Here is a 23,098-nt window from a genome sequence, read left to right on the forward strand (position 1 = left end):
TTCTGAATTGTGGAGAGGCATCCTCCAAGGTTCTGGGCCCCCAGGCACCTCATCTCTCTCTTGCTTCAGTCTCCTCATGGCTCTGGGATGGACAGGAAAAAAACAACTCACTTGGCTCTTAGCAGATGACCCTCTTCATGAACTAGCTATGCACTGCAAAAGGAGAGGGGGTGAAGAAAATGAGTTGAAATATTTTGACACAAATGGATCTATGGTATCACATCATGATACCAAGAACAACATCCCACATTGTCTGCTTCCACTGATTATTTTTTAAAGATTTATTAATTTAAAAGTGACCATGACAGAGACAAAGGAACACACACACAAACACATGAAGTGGGGGTGTAAAGGGAGGGAAAGAGAGGGAGGGGGAGGGGCAGAGGGAGAGAGAGAAAGGGAGGGAATGAGGGAAGTCTTCAACCCACAGGTTCAACCAGCGCTGGACAGGTAGAATCCAGAATTCAGGAACTCCATGTGGATCTCCGAGGTGGGAGCCAGAGACTCAAGTCCTTGAACCATGGTCTGCAGCCTCCTAGGGATGTTAACATGGAGATGCTTGGAAACAAAGCATCTGGGACTTGGTCTGCCATTCTGATGTCAGCTGAGCAGCAGAAGCCTAACTTGCTGTGCCACAACACCCACTCTGATTTTTTTGTAAAGCTTTATTTGAAGGAGAGAGTGACTGACTGACTGATTGATTGATTCAGAGACAAAGACGATCTTCCATCTGTTGGTGCCCTCCCCAAATGACTGCAGTGATTGGAGCTAGGCCACTCTGATGACAGGAGATTCTTGTGTGTCTCCCACAAGGGTGCAAGGACCTAAAAACTTGAGATTCTCTGACTTTCCCAGGTGCATTGTGGAGCTGGATTGGAAGTGGAGCAGCTGGAACTTGAACTGCCCAAGTGGCAACATTATGCTACAGCACCAGTCCCATCCATGATTTCTTTTTTCACAAAGAAGACTTTCATTTAAGGAATACAAACTTCATGCATTTCATAAGTACGGCTTTAGGAATATAGTGATTGTTCACACCATACCCACCCTCCCACCACTCTCTCATCCCACCTCCTGCTCCCTGACCCATTGCCAGTCCCATTTTCTACTAAGGTCCATTTTCAATTAACTTTTTTCTTTTTTTAAACTTTTATTTAGTGAATATAAATTTCCAAAGTACAGCTTATGGATTACAATGGCTTCCCCCCATAACTTCCCTCCCACCCACAACCCTCTCCTCTCCCGCTCCCTCTCCCCTTCCATTCACATCAAGATTCATTTTCAATTCTCTTTATATACAGAAGATCAATTTAGTATATATTAGTAAAGATTTCAACAGTTTGCACCCACACAGAAACACAAAGTGAAAAATACTCTTTGAGTACTAGTTATAGCATTAAATCACAATGTACAGCACATTAAGGAAAGAGATCCTACATGAGGAGTAAGTGCACTGTGATTCCTGTTGTTGACTTAACAAATTGACACTCTTGTTTATGGCATCAGTAATCACCCTAGGCTCTTGTCATGAGTTGCCAAGGCTATGGAGGCCTGTTGAGTTAACTTTATACACAGAAGACCAGCTCTTTACTAAGCAAAGAGTTCCACAGTTTGCACCAAAAAACTGTTCCTCAACAGTTGAGACAAGGACTGTTCAAAGTCCTTTCATCTTGAAGTTAGTTTCACTTCATTTTTTTAGAAACTTAATTAACTTTAAAGAAGCACTGAAGAATGATACATCATTTTGCAAGCACCTAGACATAATACAACACTTAGAGGTACTTCATGAGAAGTTAGTGCACAGCAACTCCTGTGTTAACAGTTAAAACTCTTGACCAGCACTGCGGCTCACTTGACTAATCCTCTGCCTGCAGCGCCGGTACCCAGGGTTCTAGTCCCGGTTGCTCCTCTTCCAGTCCACCTCTCTGCTGCGGCCCGGGAAGGCAATGGAGGATGGCCCAAATCCTTGGGCCCTGTACTGGCATGGGAGACCAGGAGGAAGCTCCTGGCTTCATATCAGTGCAGCATGCAGGCCATGGTGGCCATTTGGGGGGTGAACCAATGGAAGGAAGACCTTTCTGTCTGTCTCTCACTCTCACTCTGTCTAACTCTGCCTGTCAAAAAAAAAAAAAAACAGTTAAAACTCTTATGTATAATGTCAGTAACCACCCAAGGCCCTTGACATGAGCTCCCTAGGCTATGGAAGCCTTTTGAATCCACAAACTCCATCAGCATTTAGAAAAGGCCATAAGCAAAGTGGAAGTCCTCTCTTGCCTTCAGAGAAAAGTACCTCCTTCTTTGATGACCACTTCTTTCCACTGAACTCTCGCCCACGAAGGTCCTTCTTGTCAGATATTTTTTGCACAGTCTCTGGCTTTTGATGCCTGAAATGCTCTCATGGATTTTTCAGACAAACCAAGAAGACTTAAAGGGCTGATTCTGAGGTCAGAGTGCTACTTAAAGGGATTGTCTATCAGAAGCTACTCAGATTCTGAGTCTGCTGTGTGGACTGCTAATCATGTTGGAACATCCATTCCTTTTTAATTATTACAAGACCCCTAATCCTACCCATATGATCAATTTAACATTTAAGATGATATATTTACCACCCAGTTTAATGGTATTTGAGATCCCATGGCAAGTATTTAAACTGCAAGTAAGTCCGTAGGAAAGTATGCAGAACTATACAGCTTTAGAGTTAGAAACTCCACATGCTTCATAATTACAACTTTAGAAACATGGTGATTCTTCCCACTGTGCCCACCCTCATGCCCATACTCCCACCCCTCTTCCTCCTCCTCTTATTCCTACTCTTACTTTTTACTGAGATCTATTTTCAATTGACTATATACACATATATTAAACTGTTAAGAGTTTGACAAATAGTATAAAAAAATTCCTCAACAAGACAAGGGCTGTTAGAGTCATTGCCTCTCTTCTACAGATTTCTTTTTACGTGTTCTATTATCACAGATCAGGGAGAACATATGGTAGTTGTCCCTTTGGGACTGGCTTTTTTCAGTAAGTATGATTTCCACATTCATTCATTTTGTTACAAATGATCGGATTTCATTTTTATAACCCCTGTGTGGTATTCCAAGGTGTGCATATCCCATAATTTCTTTATCCAGTCTTCAGTTGATGGGCATTTGAGTTGCTTCCATGACTTAGCTAGTGTAAACTGAGTTGCAATAAACATGGGGGGGTGCAGATAACTCTCATATGCTGATTTCATTTCCCTTGGGAAAATCCCCAGGAATGGGATGGCTGGGACATATGGTACATCTATATTCAGATTTCTGAGCTATCTCCATACTGTCCTCCACAGTGGTTTTATCAGTTTACATTCTCACCGACAGTGGGTTAGGGTACCTTTATCCTCACATCCTCCCCAGCATTTGTTGATTTCTGTATGGAAGCCACTCTTACTGGGGTGAGGTGAAACCTCATTGTGGTTTTGATTTGCATTTCTCTGGTGGCTAGTGATCCTGAGCCTTTTTTCTGTGTCTGTTGGCCATTTGGATCTCCTCTTTTGAAAAAATGTCTAAGACCTTTGCCCATTTCTTCACTGGGTTGCTTGCTTTGTTGTTGTGGAGTTTCTTGATATTTTTATATATTCTGGTTATTAAACCTTTATAAGTTGTATAGTTTGCAAATAATTTCTCCCATGCAGTCATTTGCTCTTCAAATAGTTGAATGTTTCTTTTGCACTGCATAACTTCCCAATTGGATATAATCCCATTTGTTAATTTGGCTTTGATTGCTTGTGCCTCTGGGGTCTTTTCCAAGAATGGTTTGCGTGTTCCAAAGTCTTACAGGGTTTCCCCAATGTTCTCTAATAATTTGATGGTATCGGGTCACAGATTTAAGTCCTTAATCTACGTTGAGTGGATGGTTAAGATGTAAGGTAGGGATCCTGCTTCCTACTTCTGAATGTGGAAATCCAATTTTCCTAACACCATTTGTTGAAGAGACTGTCCTTGCTCCAGGGATTGGTTTTAGATCCTAGGTCAAATATAAGTTGGTTGTAGATGCTTGGAATGAATTCTGGCAATTCTACTCTGTTCCATTGGTCTATCCATCTGTTTTTGTACCAGAACCAGGCTATTTTGCTTACAACTGCCTTGTAGTATGTCTTGAAATCTGGTATTGTGATGCCTTCAGCTTGGTTTTTGTTGTATAAGATTGTTTTAGCTATTTGAGGTCTCCAGTGTTTCCATATGAATTTCAGCATCACTTTTTATCCTTGGTATTTGATTGGACTTGCATTGAAATTGTAAATTACCTTTGGAAGAATGGACATTTTGATGTTAATGCTTCTAATCCATGAACATGGCAGATTTTTCCATTTTTGTGGTATCTTCTATTTCTTTAATATTTATAATTCTCATCATAGAGATCCTTGACATCCTTGATTAAATTTATTCCAAGGTATGATTTTTTTTGCAGCTATTATGAATGGAATTGATCTTAAAAGTTCTTTCTCAGCCGTGGCTTTGTGTATTCAAAGGCTGTTGATTTTTCTGAATTGACCTTATATCCTGCTACTTTACCTAACTTTTCTATGAGGTCCAATAGTCTTTTAGTGGAGTCTTTTGGATTCTCTATATAGAATCATGTCATGTGCAAATAGGAATAATTTGACTTCCCCCTTCCCATTTTGTATCCCTTTACCTTATTTTTCTTGCCTAATGGCTCTGGCTAAAACTTCCAGGAATGTTTTAAATAGAAATGTTGAGAGTGGGCATCCTTGTCTGGTTCCATATCTCAGTGGGAATGGTTCTAACTTTTCCTCATTCAATAGGATGCTGGCTGTGGGTTTGTCATAAAATGCCTTGATTGTATTGAGGAATGTTGATTCTTTACCCAATTTTCTTAGAGTATTCATCATGAAAGGGTGTCGTATTTTATCCAATGGCTTCTCTGCAGCCATTGGATCACATGGTTTTTGTTCTTCAGGTTGGTAATGTGATGTTTGACATGGTTTGCTTTGTGAATGTTGACCTATTCCTGCATATCAGGAATAAATCCCACTTGGTCAAGCTGAATGGTCTTTCTGATGTGCTGTTGGATTCAATTGGCTAACATTTTTTTTGAGGATTTTTGTGTCTATGTTCATCAGGGAAATTGGTCTGTAGTTCTCTTTTTCTGTTGCATCTTTTTCAGGTTTATGAATTAAGGTGATGCTGGCTTCATAGAATGAATTCGGGAGGATTCCCCCCCCTTTCAATTGTTTCTGAATAGCTTGAGAAGGATTGGACCTTCTTCAAATTCCTGTTAGAATTCAGTAAAGCCGTCCAGTCGTGGGCTACTCTTTGCTGGAAGGGTCTTTATTACTGATTCAGTTTCTGTCTTGGTAATGATTTCTTAAAGTTGTTTTACTGTGTGGCACTTTGTGTCTCTACTTTTGTTTCTTCTGCTAGTTTTTGATGGATTTAGGTTCTTTTTTGCTTGTTCTTAAATATGTTCAAAGAATTGATTGATTTCAGATATTTGTTTTTTATTGTAGTTGCTTGTAGGTATAAATTTTCTTCTAGGCCCTGATTTTACTTCATCCATTAGGTGATTGTATTTTGTTTTCACTGCAATTAAAATTCTAAGTGTTTCTCAATCTCTTTTTGACATCTTTGTTAACCTACTGTGTGTATGTGTGTGTGTGCACTTCCACACCTGTGGCAAGCAAGATGTATTTAAGTCAGGATGCTCTTTCCACAGAGATCAGGAGGGGCCTCCAAGAGAGAAGAAAATTCTGGAAATGACAGACAGGGTCCTTTAGTACAATTGAGTTGAGGTACAGGATTTCAGGTAACAGATGGTAAGGGCCCAACTCAAGCCTGGAAATGCAGTCCCCTATAGACTGCTCATGATAAAATACAAAAGCCGTCAGAAGTATGCAATAGTAAACTTATATTCTCATGATAAAACTAGAGACCCAGGGGGCCGGTGCCATGGCTCACTTGGTTAATTCTCCGCCTGCAGTGCTGGCATCCATATGGGCACCAGGTACTAGTCCTGGTTGCTCCTCTTCCAGTCCAGCTCTCTGCTGTGGCCTGGGAAGACAGAGGAGGATGGCCCAAGTGCTTGGGCCCCTACACCCGCATGGGAGACCAGGAGAAGCACCTGGATCCTGGCTTCAGTGTAGCTCCAGCCATCGCGGCCATTTGAGGGGTGAACCAACAGAAGGAAGACCTTTCTCTCTGTCTCTCTCGCTAACTGTCAAATAAATAAAAAAAAAAAAAACTAGAGACCCAGAATCATGGAATTGGCACTTTTTTCTTGCTAATGGTCTTTTTCTTTTTTTTAAACTTTTATTTAGTAAATATAAATTTCCAAAGTACAGTTTATGGATTACAATGGCTTTTTCCCCACCATAACTTCCCTGCCTCCTGCAATCCTCCCATCTCCCACTCCCTCTCCCATTCCATTCACATCAAGATTCATTTTTAATTATATACAGAAGATCAATTTAGTATATATTAAGTAAAGATTTCATCAGTTTTGCTAACGGTCTTGTCCATGCTTAAAGGGACATCCTCTTTCCCCATTTCAGTGGGGAACTGACCTAACTGTTCTTTCAAACACCTCCTCACATTACCACTCCCTCCCCACCCAGAAGAATGGACCCTAACTGCAGTTAGGGATACGGGGACTGCTACCATACTGATGGCTTCATGCTAAATGGGGCACCCTTCAGGGACAGCAGTAGGGCATCCTTCTGAGTGCTGATCTAAGGTCTCCACTAGAAGGCAGATTGTCTCAGAGTGTCATCTGGAATACTTCCTAGTGTTTGACTCTGGTTGTTTAGTCCTGGATAAAACAAAGCAGGTAAGGGAATTACTATCTCTCCCCTACTTCATGTTGACATTTTCAATTGGGAGAATTCACATTTGTGAATTCCAGGAATCTACCTAGAAGCATCAAGGTCAAAGACTAAGTGTCAGAGCAAGCTGAAGACATGCTCTGATGTGGGATGGGGGTGTGCTCATTGGCATCTTATGGAGATGGGCAGATATGGTTCCCCAATTTTTTTATAATTTGAGTATAAAATATCTCAATTTGGATGTCTTTGAGGTTTATTCTGCCATGGATTTGTTGTGTGTCTTCGAGGTGTAGGCTCAAGCTTTTCCTCCACCTGTAACTTTTCAGATAGTGTTTATGTCATTATTGTTTCTCCTTATTAAAGTCTCCTTTTCTTATGCAGCTTATCTTGTACAAGACATGGTACATTTGATACAGTTTCACTGCTTTTAAACTCTGTTCTTCATTATTTTTCCTCTGTTCCTTGCACTGGGACATCTCAATTATCTGGCACTTAGGCTCACTATTCTTCATCACACTCAAATCCACTTTTAAGATTTGTTGTGATTTTTGTTTTCATTTCAGTTCTGCTTTGCAGCTCTAGAATTTGTTTGCTTCCTGTTTAAAATTTGTTTCTTTGAAGACATTCTTATTTTGGTCATGTGTGGTTTTCCCAATTTGCTCTAGATCTTTATGATTTGATTATTTTTGTGCAAAATAAAATTGACTTGTTTTTGTCCTTGTAGAATATTTCTATGTTTTCACTTTCTTGTAAAAGAGACTTGCTTTCATGTTTCTTTGCATGGCACACAATTTCTTACCCAAGACGTATAGCTCTCGTCATCTCTGCCCCAACCCCACCTCAGGTTCATTGTTCCCGTTTTTTTGTGTGGCCTAAGTGTTCATTTTCTTTTATCATCTCTTTTTGGAATGTCTGTCTTATGTTTTCTGTGTCTACTGAAGTGTTCAGAGTTTCTGTTCCTAAAATTCCTTAAGTCAAAGGAAACTGAGGAAAAGAAAATCCTTTTCCAGTCCTGCAGATTGACTCCAGGTTGCTCCACTCCTTCAGTGCTTTTTAGCAACTTGTCCTCTGTGCCACACTCAACACCTCCTGTGTGCATCCTGCACATCAGCCAGAGCTGAAATCTTGGGACACTTCTCCCATCTCCTGTGCACGCAGCCCACCTCGCGGATGTGGTAGTGTCCATGATTACAAGGCATACACAAGAAGTTTAAATGTCCTGTTATCCCAAGTAGCTCCTGACCCATCCCCTCACTTACCCCTCTTCAGAGTATCTGTGGCTCATCCCATCTGATCTCTGGTCCCTCGGCTTTCTGGGGCCAATGCTGTGCCTTTATGGACTTTCTGCAAATGTCGCCTGAGAAGCTATCACATCCTTGGAAAGGCTTCAAGCTGGGCACACCAGAGGCAAGCAGCCTCCATGCCACACCTCAGAGACCTTCTCACAGTCCAGTGGAGAAGTGTGGTCTTTGAGACTGATGTCGGCATTGCCCCTTCTGGTCTGACTAGCTTGTGTCCGGAGTTTGTATTGCTGCCATTAGCACTGCCGCTCACCTGAGAATGGAACATGAGGCAGGGATTTAAACTGCAGCAGCGCTTCCTTAAAGCTGCAGCTTTCTGTATGAACCCCTCCATCCCCTGACTGCTGTAAGGTGGTAAATACATCCCAGGTTCTGGAAACTTGATTCCTGTGGATTTTCTAGGTTTTGTTGCTGCGGGGGCACAATGGAGCACTAGATCTCTCTGCTTGGGAATTTTTAGTAATGTTACCATGAATGTACTTTTGATTACAAAAGTTGGTCTAACGTGTGTGGCTGAGGAGAAATTTTCCTTCATGTCATGTATGCATTTCAGTAGTTTATGCATTTGCTTCTGATTATTTCAGAGTAATCAATTTTTGAATTCCATTTCTGGCATTTCTTCAGTATTATCATCTTCACAATCTAGTATTCAAGTGTTGTTTCATTCAGGTGTGTTGTTTTCTTCCTTACTGTTTCCTTTGGTGCACCTGTTAAATGGCATTTGTGGAGATGACCAGTGGTTTCTTTTTTTTCACTGTGGTAGCTTTTGTCTTTGTATTATGCCTCTGTAGATTAGTGGAGTATCTGCTTTCAATGAATAGCTAGAGGCATGTTGTAGGTGTGACCACGGAACTCTGTCAGTTCTCCATGGTGAAAGGCATGTCTATGGTGACACACCTAGATTTGACATGGTAAATTTGCTCTTTATCAGGAGAGAGGTTTATTCTACTTAGCTGAACTCCTCTCCTCAAAGGAGACTGGTGTCTGAGCGCTAGCCCCTGGGAGTATTATATTCATCCACTCTGCCACAGTGACCACACAAAGGATCTGTGCAGTCCTCAGAGTAAGCTCAGATTCTGCAGCATGTCCCTCACCAGGTAACCAGGGAGTCCTAAGCCTGTGGGTTCTCCCACAGTGACATCCCAAAGTCCCAGCCACACCCTGAGCCCTCTCATGCACACATCTCAGCACACAAGCCTCCCACAGTCACGAACACCCAGCTCCCTGTTAGCTCTCCCCACCAGACTCGGGAGTCTCTACTTGGCTGGTTCTGGCACTGCAAAGCTGGTGCAGCTATTGGGTATGTCTGAAATGGTGCCTGCTCTATCATCTTGCACAGGACACAGTTGCAGTGTGGTGGGGAGAGAAAAATGTGCTCTCCCTTTTTCTTCCTCTCCTCTAGTTTTGCAGGTATACTATTCCCCATGGAGCTCCAAGAAGGGTTCCCTCTAGGCTCTTCATGCAGCTTTATCGTCAGTGACTTGGGATGCTGGTCATCTTAATCTAAAAGCAGATGCTATATATTCATCAATTAATTTCTGGGATCTGTATTCCACTCCATTGAGCTATATATATTTTCTTTACCAATACTGTGTAATTTTAATATATATGGCTTTGTAATATGTTTTGTAGGCAGGTCTTGTGATGCCTGCAGGTTGACTGACCCTGCCCCCCAAATCCCCTTATACACCTTTGGCTAATCTGGGTCTTTTTTTAATCTCATGAATTTCAGGATCACTTTTTAATTCTGTAAATAATGTTCTTGATATTTTGATAGTTACTGTGTTGAATCTGTAGACTGCTTTATGTAGTGTAAGTATTTTAATGATATTGACTCTTCTGATCCATAAGCAGAGGTAACTTCCCAGGTTTTTGTTTCCTTGTTGATTGCCTTCATGAGTGATCTGCAGTTTGCATTGTAGGAATCTTCCACTTCTTTGGTTAAATTTATTCTTATCCATTTGATTTTTGTAGATATTGTGAATGATCTTTTTTCTTGAATTCTCTTTCAAGGAGTTCATCCTTAGTGTATAAAAAAGCTAATTTCTTTCTCCTCCCTAAATGGTCTTGATAATACTTCCTGTACCCTATTGAAGAAGTGTGGTGTAAGTGGACATTATCATCTTCGTCCAGATCTGATGGGAAGTGTTTTCAACTTTTAAAAGATTTATTTTATTTATTTGAAAAACAGAGTTACAGAGAGGTAGGAACAGAGAGAGAGAGGTCTTCCATCCGCTGGCTCACTCCCCAGATGGCTGCAACAGCTGGAGCTGTGCCGATCCAAAGTCAGGAGCCAAGAGCTTCTTCCAGGTCTCCCACCTGGTCAGGGGCCCAAGGACTTGCGCAGACCCTGTTTCTTCTATATCTAATTTGTGTATTTTCTTAAACATGAAGGGGTGTTGAATCTTATCCAACATTGTCTTTGCCTCTATTGAGGTGGCCATATGCTTTTTTACTTTTAATTTCTTCTTGTGATTTATGTTGTTTATTGACTTGCTATTGTTGAAACACTCTTGATTCTTGGGATAAATTGAAGTTGATCATGATGTCTGATTTTTTATATGGTTTTTTAATTAAGTTTTTTGGGAATCTCTGCATCTTTGTTCAAAAAGGATATAGGTCTGTTTTCTTATTGTTTTGTCTTTTTTGTTTTTGATAAGAGTGACACTGGCCTTGTAAAGTCAGTTTAGCAGGCTTCCATCCCGTTTAATATTTTGAAATGGTTTGACTATTACTGGAATAAGTTCCTCTTCAAATGTTTAATAGAATTCAGTAGCAAATCCAAAATGTTTTGGATTTTTACTGGAAGGCAGATGTTTAATTACTGCTGCAATCTTGTTTCTTTTTATTCTTGTATTTAGATTTATATCATCTTGATTTAATCTTGATAGGCTCTAAGAATCTTCATTTATCCACTTTCTCGACGTTTGTCAGTTTATGTGCACATGCTTGTTCATAGTAGTTTCTTAGCATCCTCTGTTTCAGTTCAAATGCCTGCTATTTCATCTCTAATTTTATTTGAATGTTTCTCTTCTTTTCTTTGCAAGTCTGGCTAAAGGAAAATCTATTACATTAATCAGCTCAAATATCTTTTTGTTTTATTGATCCTTTGCTTTTTTAAGTTTCAATTTCATTTGTTTCTGCTTTGGACATCATGATTTCTCACCTCTTTCTGGTTTTGCATTTGGTTTCCTCCTGTGTTTCTGTGTCTTTGAGATGCATCACTGGATCTTTGAGACCATTCTGTATTTTAATGTAAGTTAATGCTATCAACTTCCCTTTAAAACTGCTTTGGCTGTATCCCATAGATGTTGATAAGTTATAATTTCATTTTATCTCAAAGTTTACGATTTTACTTTTTTCAGTAACTCCTATATTGTTAGGGAACCATTCACAGAGAAAGTAATTGTAGCACAGTTTGAAACAAAGTAACTATAGCTCCCTTTGAAAGAAAGTAACTGCGCAGTCACAGTGGCACGCAGCTTGAAGGAAAAGTAGAGTAGTAGCCACCCTAGCTGGTAAGATTTGAAAACGGGTGGCCTAACTAGATGGCCTAACCACAAACTGTCATTGCCATGATGATGGGACCCTGGGGGGTGGGAATGTGGGTGGGGATAGCCTCTAGAAACTGTATATAAGGGGACCCACAGATGCTGTAAACCAGAGGTTGCTCAGCCTCTCTCCCTGGTCCATAGTGCCTAGTGCCCGTGGGGAGAAGCTCCTGGTCCCTAGTGCCTAGTGCCCGCAGTAGTAGGCTTGAGCGATCTCTCCTCCTAGTCACCTAGAGTATCCATAAAGTGTGTTTAGCTTGACCTTCCTCAGTCTCCTCGACTCTTCCTTCATGGTAACCTGGCCAGTTCCTGAAGAGGGGAGATCATGACAGCTGGTGCCCGAACAGGGACCTGAAGTCAGATGGTGGTGAGGAGACGAGCCCTTGAGTAATCGTCAAAAGGGTGAGTAGTGGTGGTTGAAAGAGACCACGATGGGTGGGACGTCCCAGTCAAAAGAATAGACAGGCACTAGTGAGTATAGAGACGGTGAAGGTCCTTCCAGGCCAGGCATCAAGAGGCAAGAAAGTGAAGTGCTACTCACCAGGAAATGTAACATGGGCTTGTAAGCTGGCAGCAGCTTGTACAGGACGGGACCTCCAAGAACTGCAGACATTGGAAGAGGTAGAAAACCTCCTGGAGGAATTTCTACAAAAAGGAGAAGGCGCCACAACAGGGAAAGACTATAAATGTGCAGTAGACACCCTTAAGGTGTTAATTTGTTGTGGCAAGGCATTAAATCCAAAAAATACAGGAGACGCCTGTAAGCTCTATGACGCCATAGCAGAATGTAGGCAAAAACCTCAGGTTGTTCCCAGAGAGTTAAGCAAGGAAGAAAAAGCAAAAGAACAGTCATCTTACCCGATAATGTTAAGAGGTGGTAGACGAGAATACGAGCCTGTGGGACCTGGACTCATAGCCGCTTGGCTTCAACAAGTTCAGGAACATGGTCTCACACACCCGGCTACCATCACTTATTTTGCGGTAATTTCAGTGAACTTTACATCGATAGACATCAATATGCTACTGAATGTAACTCCTGGCTTTGCAGCAGAGAAACAGCTAATCATAGATAAGATAAAAGAGAAGGCGATGCTATGGGATGAGATGCATCCCCCTCCCCCAGCCGACGCAGCTGGACAAATGCCACTAACATCAGATCAGATTGGGGGAATTGGATTATCACCAGAAGAAGCAGCTGGCCCTAGATTTGCTGATGCCAGAACCCTCTATAGAATATGGGTTCTTGAGGTGCTTCAGGAATGCCAGAGAACTATCAGTGGGGCCCCTAAAGCAGTTAGCATCAGACAAGGGCCCAAAGAACCCTACCCTGAGTTTATTAATCGATTATTTACTCAGATTGATATGGAAACATCTACAGAGGATTGGAGAACATATTTAAAGGACACCATGAGCATTCAAAATGCTAATGAAGAATGTAAAAAGTTGCCTAGAAATTTAAGACCAGGAGATTCGTTAGAAGAAAAAATGTATGCCTGTAGGGAATTTGGGTCCACCTCCTATAAGATGGCCATGCTGGCAGAGGCCTTAAAGGCTGGAGATAGACAGCAAGGGTCAAGAAGTTTTCAGGGAACTTGTTACAGATGTGGAAAAAAGGGGCATATGGCAAGAAATTGTAAGAGTGGAGAAAAAACTCCACTAAAATGCTATAATTGTGGGAGAACAGGACATATGGCAAAAGTATGCAGACAGCCAAAAAATGGGAAAGCGGGGGGCAATGCCCCCCGGACCATGATGGCATCTTCCCAGAATATCCAGTCATCTATCCCGCCATCTGCGACACCCCTGGGGGAAGCACAGATGGAAACCCCTGCGACAGGGATCTACCCAAAACTACCAAAATAGAATTAAAACAAAGACCTACCTTAAAGGTAAACCTGGGGGGGGAGACATAATAGGACTGTTAGACACAGGGGCTGATTTAACTATAATAAGGGAACAAGAGGCTAAAGGAATAAAAGAAGGGATAACAGAAGGATGGAAAAATATAGAGGGGGTGGGAGGGTGCTCTAAATTACAAAAAATATCACAGATTACACTGAAAGACAAAAAAGGAAGGAAGACAAAGACATCCATTCTAATATCCCCAGATATTCCCATCAATATATTTGGAAGGGATATATTAACGAAGTTAGGGGTAGCCCTAATTATGGCGCAACTCTCTACCCAAATTACCCCAATAAAGATAAAAATGAAAGATCCTAATAAAGGTCCCTTGATTCCCCAATGGCCTTTAACCAAAGAAAAATTAGAAGGAATTAAGGAAATAACAAAAAGACTACTAGAGGAAGGGAAGATATCTCCAGCAGACCCAGATAATCCCTGGAACACCCCAATATTTGTGATAAGGAAGAAATCCGGCAAATGATGAATGTTAATAGATTTTAGAGAACTTAATAAATTAGTAGATAAGGGAAGAGAAGTTCAATTAGGTATTCCACACCCTGGAGGATTACAAAGAAGAAACCAGGTTACTGTTTTGGATATAGGGGATGCTTATTTTACCATCCCTCTAGATAAGGACTTCAGGCAGTGCACTGCCTTTACCATCCCAGAGGTTAATAATCAAGGTCCAGGCCATAGATATGTTTGGAATTGCCTCCCACAAGGTTTTGTATTAAGTCCCTTGATTTACCAAAGTATACTAAGGGACATACTAGAGCCCTGGAGACAACAACACCCAGAAGTAGATCTTTATCAATATATGGATGATATATATATTAGGTCCAATCATTCCATAGAAAAACTCAGAAAAATGCTTTTAGAAAAGGGATTCAAGACACCAAATGAGAAATTACAAGAACAATATCCCTATTCATGGATGGGGTACTTGTTGCACCCAAATAAATGGACATTGCAAAAACTAGAGTTGCCAGAACTTCAGAGAAGCCCACCCTAAATGAACTACAAAAGTTAGTAGGACTCCTTAATTGGATGACCCAAGCTGTTCCCGGAATTAAGACAAAACCTTGTACTCTTATGATGAAGGGAAACCAAGAGTTAAATAGTATCAGGGAATGGACCCCCAAAGCAAGACAGGAGTTAGGGACTATAAGGAGGCTATTACAAGAACACAAAACTTTAAGCTCCTGGACCCCAGCAAGGAAGTTTACTGTACAGTTATGATGAGAGGTAACACCATAAATTATAAAGTGCACCAAGGATCTGATATCCTTTGGGTAGGTAGACAGGAATTTCCAAAGGTATTGACAGCATCTCCTCTAACTAGAGCCCTAAAATGTCTACATAAAATCAGACAAGAATGCATTATTCAAATAGGGCAAGAACCTATATATAGGTTACCTATTAAAAAAGAGGATTTAGATGTTATGATTCACTGGTGCCACAGCTCACTAGGCTAATCCTCCACCTAGCGGCGCCAGCACACCGGGTTCTAGTCCCGGTTGGGGTGCCGGATTCTGTCCCGGTTGCCCCTCTTCCAGGCAAGCTCTCTGCTGTGGCCAGGGAGTGCAGCGGAGGATGGCCCAAGTGCTTGGTCCCTGCACCCCATGGGAGACCAGGAAAAGCACCTGGCTCCTGGCTCCTGCCATCGGATCAGCGCGGTGCACCGGCTTCAGCACGCCGGCCACGGCGGCCATTAGAGGGTGAACCAACAGCAAAGGAAGACCTTTCTATCTGTCTGTCTCTCTCACTGTCCACTCTGCCTGTCAAAAATAAATAAATAAATAAATAAATAAATAAAAAATAGATGTTATGATTCAGGATGACCCCTACTTGCATTGGGTACCACAGATTGGATGTATCCATGTGCCTTTAATGCTTAGAAGGGTGCTAAGCAGTCTTCAAGGTCATCCCGTGCCAGGACCTACTTACTATGTTGATGGAGGAAGCAAACAGGGGCAAGGAAAATATGGCTTTTGGAGATCAGATGGAGTTAAACTAGTTAAGGAGAGTGAGGGAAGTAATCAAGAATTAGAAAAAAGAGCCATGTTGCTAGCCCTTCAAGAAGGACCCCTGATAATGAATATAGTTACGGATTCCCAATATGTATATACATTAATTGAGGCCAGACTCCTACCTGTAAATATTGAAGAACCCTTGCTTAGAACCATACTAGAAGCTATGGAAAGTAAAGAAGAGATTTATATCCAATGGGTGCCTGGACATAAGGGAATCCCAGGCAAAGAAAATATTGACAAATTAGTTTCACAAATAAATACAACTCAAATAAACCTGGTAGTACAAGGTGGCCACATTAAGGAAAAAGAACCAGAACAGATTGGATACTCCATAAGTGCCCCCAAAAGATCTGGTACTTACGCCAAAGGTAATAGAGACCCTTAACCTTCAAACACAAATTACCATAATCCCAGGACAGTGGGGGTCAATAATAGAAACACCAGAGATGACTGAGGCCAAAGTAAGGGTAGTTGGAGGTTTCATCAGCCCAGGAGATCAAAATCCTTTAAAGATAAGATTGGTTAACCTATCCCCAAAAATAGTATATGTAAAAGCAGGACAACAGTAGCTCAGTTATTTTTAATGCCAGTCCTCCATGACATAGTAAGGCACCAAACATCTTTTTTCTAGAACATATTGAGACAGCCACGGATGATCATGCTAAATGGCATAGTGATGTGTCATACTTGAGACAACAATTCAGCTTACCAAAAATTGTAGCAGAACAAATAATAAAGAACTGCCCCAAGTGTGTACATAAAAGAGGAACTCCTCCTCATATTAGTAGATCAGGGCTAGGACTGTGGCAAATGGATGTGACCCACTGTGAGGCCCAGCTAATTCTGGTAGCCATTGAGACACCTACTGGCCTTCTATGGGCTAAGCTAATTCCTAAGGAGACTGCTCAGGAAACAGTATGGGGAATATTAGAACTACAGAATCTAGTTCATTTCCAAGCACTCCATACAGATAATGGCCCTAACTTCACAGCAGAAAGGGTCACAGGATTGTGCCGATATTTAAATTTTGATCATACCACAGGCACACCCTATAATCCACAGTCACAAGGAATGGTTGAGAGAGCCAATCAATCCTTAAAACAAGAAATGGATAAATTTGCCGATGTAGTTCAAACCGTTGAAGCATGGCTACAATTGGCTCTTATCACCCTTAATCAAAAGAAAAGGGGAGGAATAGGGGGCTATACCCCTACTGAAAGATATATTCATCAGAGATGGCAAGAACTAGAGCAAACGCTCCAACTCCAGAAATTTAAAGATAAAAAAACTCTTGCTTTTATAGATTACCAAACAGTAAAGACTGGAAAGGGCCCACTACCATCCTTTGGAAAGGTGAAGGAGCAGTAGTGATTGACACACCTGAAAAGGGGATTATTAGCTTGCCCCAAAGACATGTTAGGATGGTTCCAGCCCCAGGACCTCAAGACTTGGGAATTTCCAACTAGGCACTAATGGAATATCAATTGCAATTATCCTGTCAAAAGAACTCATATGTTTGTAAGATGCTTTTTACAGAAAGAATTAGGGATTTCCTATTCCAGAGCTAGGACTAAAGAACTCCAGAAATGGCAACAGCAGCAGCAAACGGAGATGGGGCCCAGATAAAGGTAAGTTAATTGAAGGTAAGAAAATGCTTAAATGATTTAAAATATTAGGTAATTTAATGAGATTGTGGGAATCTTCTTAATTATATTGCCAAGGATAAAAACAGAACAAGTGTTAGGCCTAGTAGAAAACCCACCAGCCTATACATACCCTGATATTAATAATTTGCTTTTATTTGTAAAAATGGCTCAGAGCATAGATATATTATAGGTAGACCTCCAAGTAGCAATCAGTCAACACATTGTTTTTGGCAGGCAGGATATGAAATGTTTCACAAACATTTTTTAAAATTCCAGTAAGGGAAGACCCAGGAAATTGGACAGGTAGAACAGAAGGGGAAGTATTGTATGCTAGATGCACACACTCATTAGATTCTAAAAAGGAGCTTGGTTGCTATAAAAGAGGCCTGAAATGGGAAGAGAGAATGATAACATTCTTGGCTCCATATATGGTGGTAAAAGCAACTCCCTTCACATATGTACCAGTAAATATGTCTGATTTGACTATACCAATAAAACCTATGCACAAAAAAGGAGACTTTGGAGTAACAGCAGCTATTGTCACTATAGTGGTGTCAGCAGCCGCAGTAGCTGGCGCTGTGACTAGGGCACTGGCTCTAAGCACTACCCAACTGCAGGGAGATGCTTTGGAGTCCCTCCTGAAGGTAATTCAGGAGCAGCAGGTTCAGCTAGGTGACCAGTCAACACTGCTTAAGACACATGCTATGGGGCTCCAGATGCTCGAAGCACACACGGTACAAATAGAACAGATAATTACTATACTAGCTTTGGAAAGAGAACTCAAGTGTGAAGTGATTGGAAGAGTTTCCATTACCACCATTCCGTGGAACAATCTATCCATTCCTAATGCAACGCAACTAGCTGATATGTTCAAACACAACCATTCTACCTGGCTAGAGTGGGTAAACGCAACAGCTCATCTTGAGGCTATCATTACTAAGAGAGCTCTACAGATAATACAGCTTCAACATATAGCGGCATTTAAGATAGGTCAAGTCAGAACAGTGGAACAGAAAATAAATACTCTGACTGACACAGTTTCCTCTTGGCTCCCATCCTGGAAATGGTTTAAAATAGGAGCAATATTCTGTATGGTTCTTGTATGCTTGCCTACCTTACAGCACCTCTTCTCAATTGGACAGAATTTCACGAAGGGATACCTAGCCCTCTGAAAGGAACCCAGCCCGCCAGAAATAGAAGAGGAAAAGGAAGATCCCAAATCTGGAAATCAATCCAGAATATGCTCAAGAATGTTCATCCCCTTGGCCCAGCGGCTCAATGGGCTTTGCAGGGCTACGAGCACATTTAAAGAAAAGAAAAGGGAGGACTATTAGGGAACCATTCATGGAGAAAGTAACTGTAGCACCCTTTGAAAGAAAGTAACTGCGCAGCCACAGTTGCAGTCGCGCCCAGCTTGAAGGAAAAGTAGAGTAGTAGCCACCCTAGCTGGTAAGATTTGAAAATGGATGGCCTAGAGGGCCTAACCACAAACTGTCATTGCCATGATGATGGGACCCTGGGGGGTGGGAATGTGGGTGGGGCTAGCCTCTAGAAACTGTATATAAGGGGACCCTCAGATGCTGTAAACCAGAGGTTGCTCAGCCTCTCTCTCCGGTCCATAGTGCCTAATGCCCGCGGGGAGAAACTCCTGGTCCATAGTGTCTAGTGCCCGCAGGAGTAGGCTTGAGCAATCTCTCCTCCTAGTCACCTAGAGTATCAATAAAGTGTGTTTAGCTTGACCTTCCTCAGTCTCCTCGACTCTTCCTGCAGGGTAACCTGGCCAGTTCCCGAAGGGGGAGATCCTGACACAAAGGAAGCTCCTGGTTCCTGGCTTCAGATCAGCACAGCTCTGGCCATTGTGGCCATCTGGGGGTCAGACAGCGGATGAAGACCTCTCTGTCTCTACCTATTTCAAATAAATAAAATAAATCATAAAAAAGAATCACTATGGTACATTGTGCACCTCCCTGTGTGCCACTCACCAGACAGCTGGCTGGGGAGTTTTGGATTCCACCCAAAGACTCTTCTTCTAGGTGTAACAATAGATTATTCCTAGAAACCAAAGAAACAATCTTCCTTCCCCAGAGAAGCTACTGTATCATTTGCAACTAGATTTGGTTAGACAGGTCCCAGGGGAGCATGAACAATTTAGCTCCTCGATTCCAAGAGTATCTCACTGAAGCTGTGACCATGGATCTAATCTGGGATGAGAACACACTAGTACATCATCACCACTAGCAGTTCAGCCATCAGACAGAGAGCTTGGACAAACTATCTCAGCACTGTGCAGGGCATTTTGCAAGGAGGGAATCTAATGCCTGGCCAGACCCACAGGCTCAGGCAAGGCTGAAACGTGTTGAGATCTTGGGCTCATCACAGCTCAGGGGTCTACCCAGGTGTGGCTGATGGACATCCAACGTGGAGGAATCAGCTCATTTAAGGAAAAACCAGGGTGTCTTACTGCTTCTACCGATCCCCGAAACAGGTGAGTTAATTTCATTCTGACCACAATTGGCCTCATTGCAGATTACAAAGGCACACATTTCAACTGTGCTCCTGTTCTGCGAGACAAAGCATCTCCCTGTGCTCTACTTTGATTTGTTCTTTGTCTTCTTAGGTGAGTTTGCTTTATCTACCCACCAAGCTTGTGCGTTCAGGGTACACTGCCGTTTCTTTCATCTTTACAAAACCACACTGCCTGACACCTTAGCATAATTCAGATCCTCAAGATTTCTGTGGAAATTAACCAGAAATGCCAATGTAAGTAGAAACAACAGAATGCAGAAATCTCCATGTTTGCATCTGTTGAATCTATTTAACCATCCATTCATCCCTCTATGTATCTGGCATTTGCCTGTATTGGCAAAGAAAGATGCATTATACAGCTGCTGACACTCCTGAGCCATTTGGGGAGGATCCCAGGGACCAACATGTCCATGTCCCCATCTGGAGACCCAGGAGAGCCATTCATTCAATTCTAGGACACTATCAGAGTATTAGTCAGTTATCTAAGGCACTAAGGTAGGAGGGTCCGCTCCTGCTCACGGACTGAGTAGCCCTTTTGCTCCACTCAAACCTGACCAGGAAGGGCGATTTCCCTGACAAAGTCTACAGATGTTAAACCTAGCCAGAAGTACCCACACAGAAACATCAAATTTATGCCTGGCAAATTTGTGTGGGCACTTGGTGGCCCCGTCCAGTCATTACATAAAATCACCTTTCATACTAGGATCAAACATGAAATGAAACACCAGGAGTAAAGCAGGCCTTTGCATTCACAGCCATAACAGTTGATATGCATAGGCAAACAGGAGGAGGAAGGGCTGGAGGGGAGAAGGGGTGAAAAAACAGGCAAGGGGAGGGGCTCACTGGAGGACAGGAAGATGGAGAGTTTGGAAACACCAGGAATTAGAAGACAAGACAGGGCTGGCGCTGTGCTGCAGCGGCTTAATGCCCTGGCCTGAAGAGCCAGCATCCCTATGGGCACTGGTTCAAGACCCGCCTGCTCCACTTCTGATCCAGCTCTCTGCTATGGCCTGGGAAAGCAGAGGAAGATGGCCCAAGTCCTGGAGGAAGCTCCTGGCTTCAGGATCAGCACAGCTCCAGCTGTTGCGGCCAATTGCAGATGGAAGACCTGTGTGTGTGTGTGTGTGTAAAACTCTGACTTTCAAATAAATAAATCTTCAAAAAAAAAGCACAACAATGTCATAAGGATGAACAGCACTGTGGCATAGCAGGTAAAACCGCCACCTGCAGTCCCGGCATCCCATATGGGTGCCAGTTCAAGACCTGGCTGCTCCACTTCTGATCCAGCTCTCTGCTAAGGCCTGGAAAGCAGTAGAAGCTGGCCCAAGTCCTTGGGCCCCTATACCTGCATGGGAGACTCAGAAGAAGCTCCTGACTCCTGGCTTCAGATCAGCACAGTTCTGGCCATTATGGCCAACTGGGGAGTGAACCAGCAGATGGAAGACTGACATCTCCCTCTCTGTCTCTGCCTGTCTCTGCCTCTCTGTCTCTGCCTCTCCTTCTCTGTGTAACTCTTTCAAATACATAATAAATCTTTAATTTAAAAAAAGGCATCAGCAGAAAGAGTAAAACTTCAGACAGCACAGCCCCCTGAAGCAGAGCCCTGAGCTCTAGCTCAGTCCCTCACCCTCACCCCATTGTGACCAGCACTGCAACCAGGGCCAAGTTTCCTGAACGCAGGAAGCAGCTAGCAGAGATGTACAGCCTTCTCCAAACAACCCTCTCATGTGGGCAAAGTGTATGCTTTCACAGGCAGCACCTCAGTTCCCACAGCAAGGAAACTGAGGTCCCTGCCTTCTCTCATCCCTGGGGGTCTCTGAAGCTCAGAACAGCCCAGGAAACCACAGGCACGTAACGAAGGCAAGGCCATGCATGTTTGCCTCTCGGGGAACACACACACTCACCATGGGCAGCCCTCCATTGGCTGACAGATGATTCCTAAAGCTTGGTCTGCGTGAGAAACAGCCTCACTCATTCACTCAAGCGATGGACTCGACTCAGTGAGTGCAACAAGAGCGAGACCCAACTTCCGATCTTGCAACGCCTTGTGCTAGCACACCAGGAGCAGATTCCAGAAAGCTATTTATTTCCTAGCAAGCAGATCCCTCCCCCAGTTCCTCATTGGCTGAGTAACAACAGCATGACAATCTTCCTGGCATTTGCTTCAGCTGTTTGGCCACAACCTTCCTGGGTCCCTAAGCACTCCCATGTGCACGGAATCTACCATCCTTACTTTGAAAATGAACCAAGTGTTTACTTCTCACAGGGAGGAATAGTGAAGAGGAGTTCTTGGGCAAGGCACCTTTGTGCAGAGCAGTGTGTATGAGGGGTGAACAAGGGCTTGTCTAGGAGAAGATATACTATATTGGCTAACACAAATCTGCACTCATGTAGAAAACTCACACTCTCATCTGAGGGAAATCAACTCCCACTCCTGAATATGGCCCGGAAAGGGTCTATTGTAAACTGCCTGCATGTCTGTATCCTCTGGCAAATTACAAATTCCCAAACACACGCCCCGACAGTCTTAGCCTAGTACTTCTCCCAGTGGTGGCACAGATTCCCAGAAATAACTTGGGGGTTTTGCCCCCACATGCTTGAAACAATGGGATTCAGACTCATCTCTGTGCCTTGGTTGTCAGCTTCTAAGCAGATGTGTTTCCAGCTCCCATTCCATGACAAGCAAAGTCCTGTATCATCCACGCCCACCCACACTCCAACACTGGAGCCCACAAAGAACTGTGGGCTGCGTTTTGGGCCCTTGTGAGACTTGCTGTCTCCCACAGTGCACATCAGGAGGAAGCTGAAATCAGGACTGGACCAGATGTAAACCCAGGAAATCCTATGTGGGATGTAGACGCCAGGAGGTGACTTATGCTGCCCCAGGAATCCACCTTTTACTCCTATAACACTTAAGAGGGAATTACATAAAATTATACACAGGCAAGTTTGTGCACACAAGGCATGACTATGTTATCAATAACAAGAAAAGCAGTATTGGACCAAGGCACACAGGAGCAGAATTTGTGTATGCTATTGTAGGTGGCATCGACTCAGACTAAGTGGCTATATACTTAGGATGCTGTATGTGATCTCAGTATCAACATATTTTTGATAATCTTTTAGAGATTTATTTTTACTTATTTGAAAGGCAGAGTTACAGGGAGAGAGGGGGAGAGAGGCAGATCTTCTATCCACTGGTTCACTACCCAAATGGCCTCATGGCTGAAGCTGGCCCTGACCAAAGTCAAGAGCCAGGAACCAGGAGCTTCTTCCAGATCTCACATGGCTGCAGGGGCCCAAACACTTGTGCCAT

At 42.8% G+C, this 23,098-nt stretch overlaps 1 long non-coding RNA gene across 2 annotated transcripts; it reads right to left on the bottom strand.

The window, feature by feature from the left end:
- Positions 1–266: 266 nt before the first annotated feature.
- On the bottom strand, positions 267–21,853 carry LOC149120287 (uncharacterized). Of its 2 annotated transcripts, XR_016225695.1 has the most exons (4): positions 21,687–21,853; positions 12,214–12,317; positions 5,671–5,749; positions 267–535 (listed from the first exon to the last, which is right to left on the bottom strand). It is a non-coding gene; the product is annotated as an uncharacterized LOC149120287 (long non-coding RNA). The 2 variants fall into 2 exon arrangements; XR_016225694.1 differs by lacking the exon at positions 5,671–5,749.
- Between the last annotated feature and the right edge of the window lie 1,245 nt (positions 21,854–23,098).

Source organism: Oryctolagus cuniculus, chromosome 19 (genome assembly GCF_051225735.1).
Source record: "Oryctolagus cuniculus isolate XC-2025 breed Fujian yellow rabbit chromosome 19, ASM5122573v1, whole genome shotgun sequence".
Lineage (NCBI taxonomy): Eukaryota > Metazoa > Chordata > Mammalia > Lagomorpha > Leporidae > Oryctolagus > Oryctolagus cuniculus.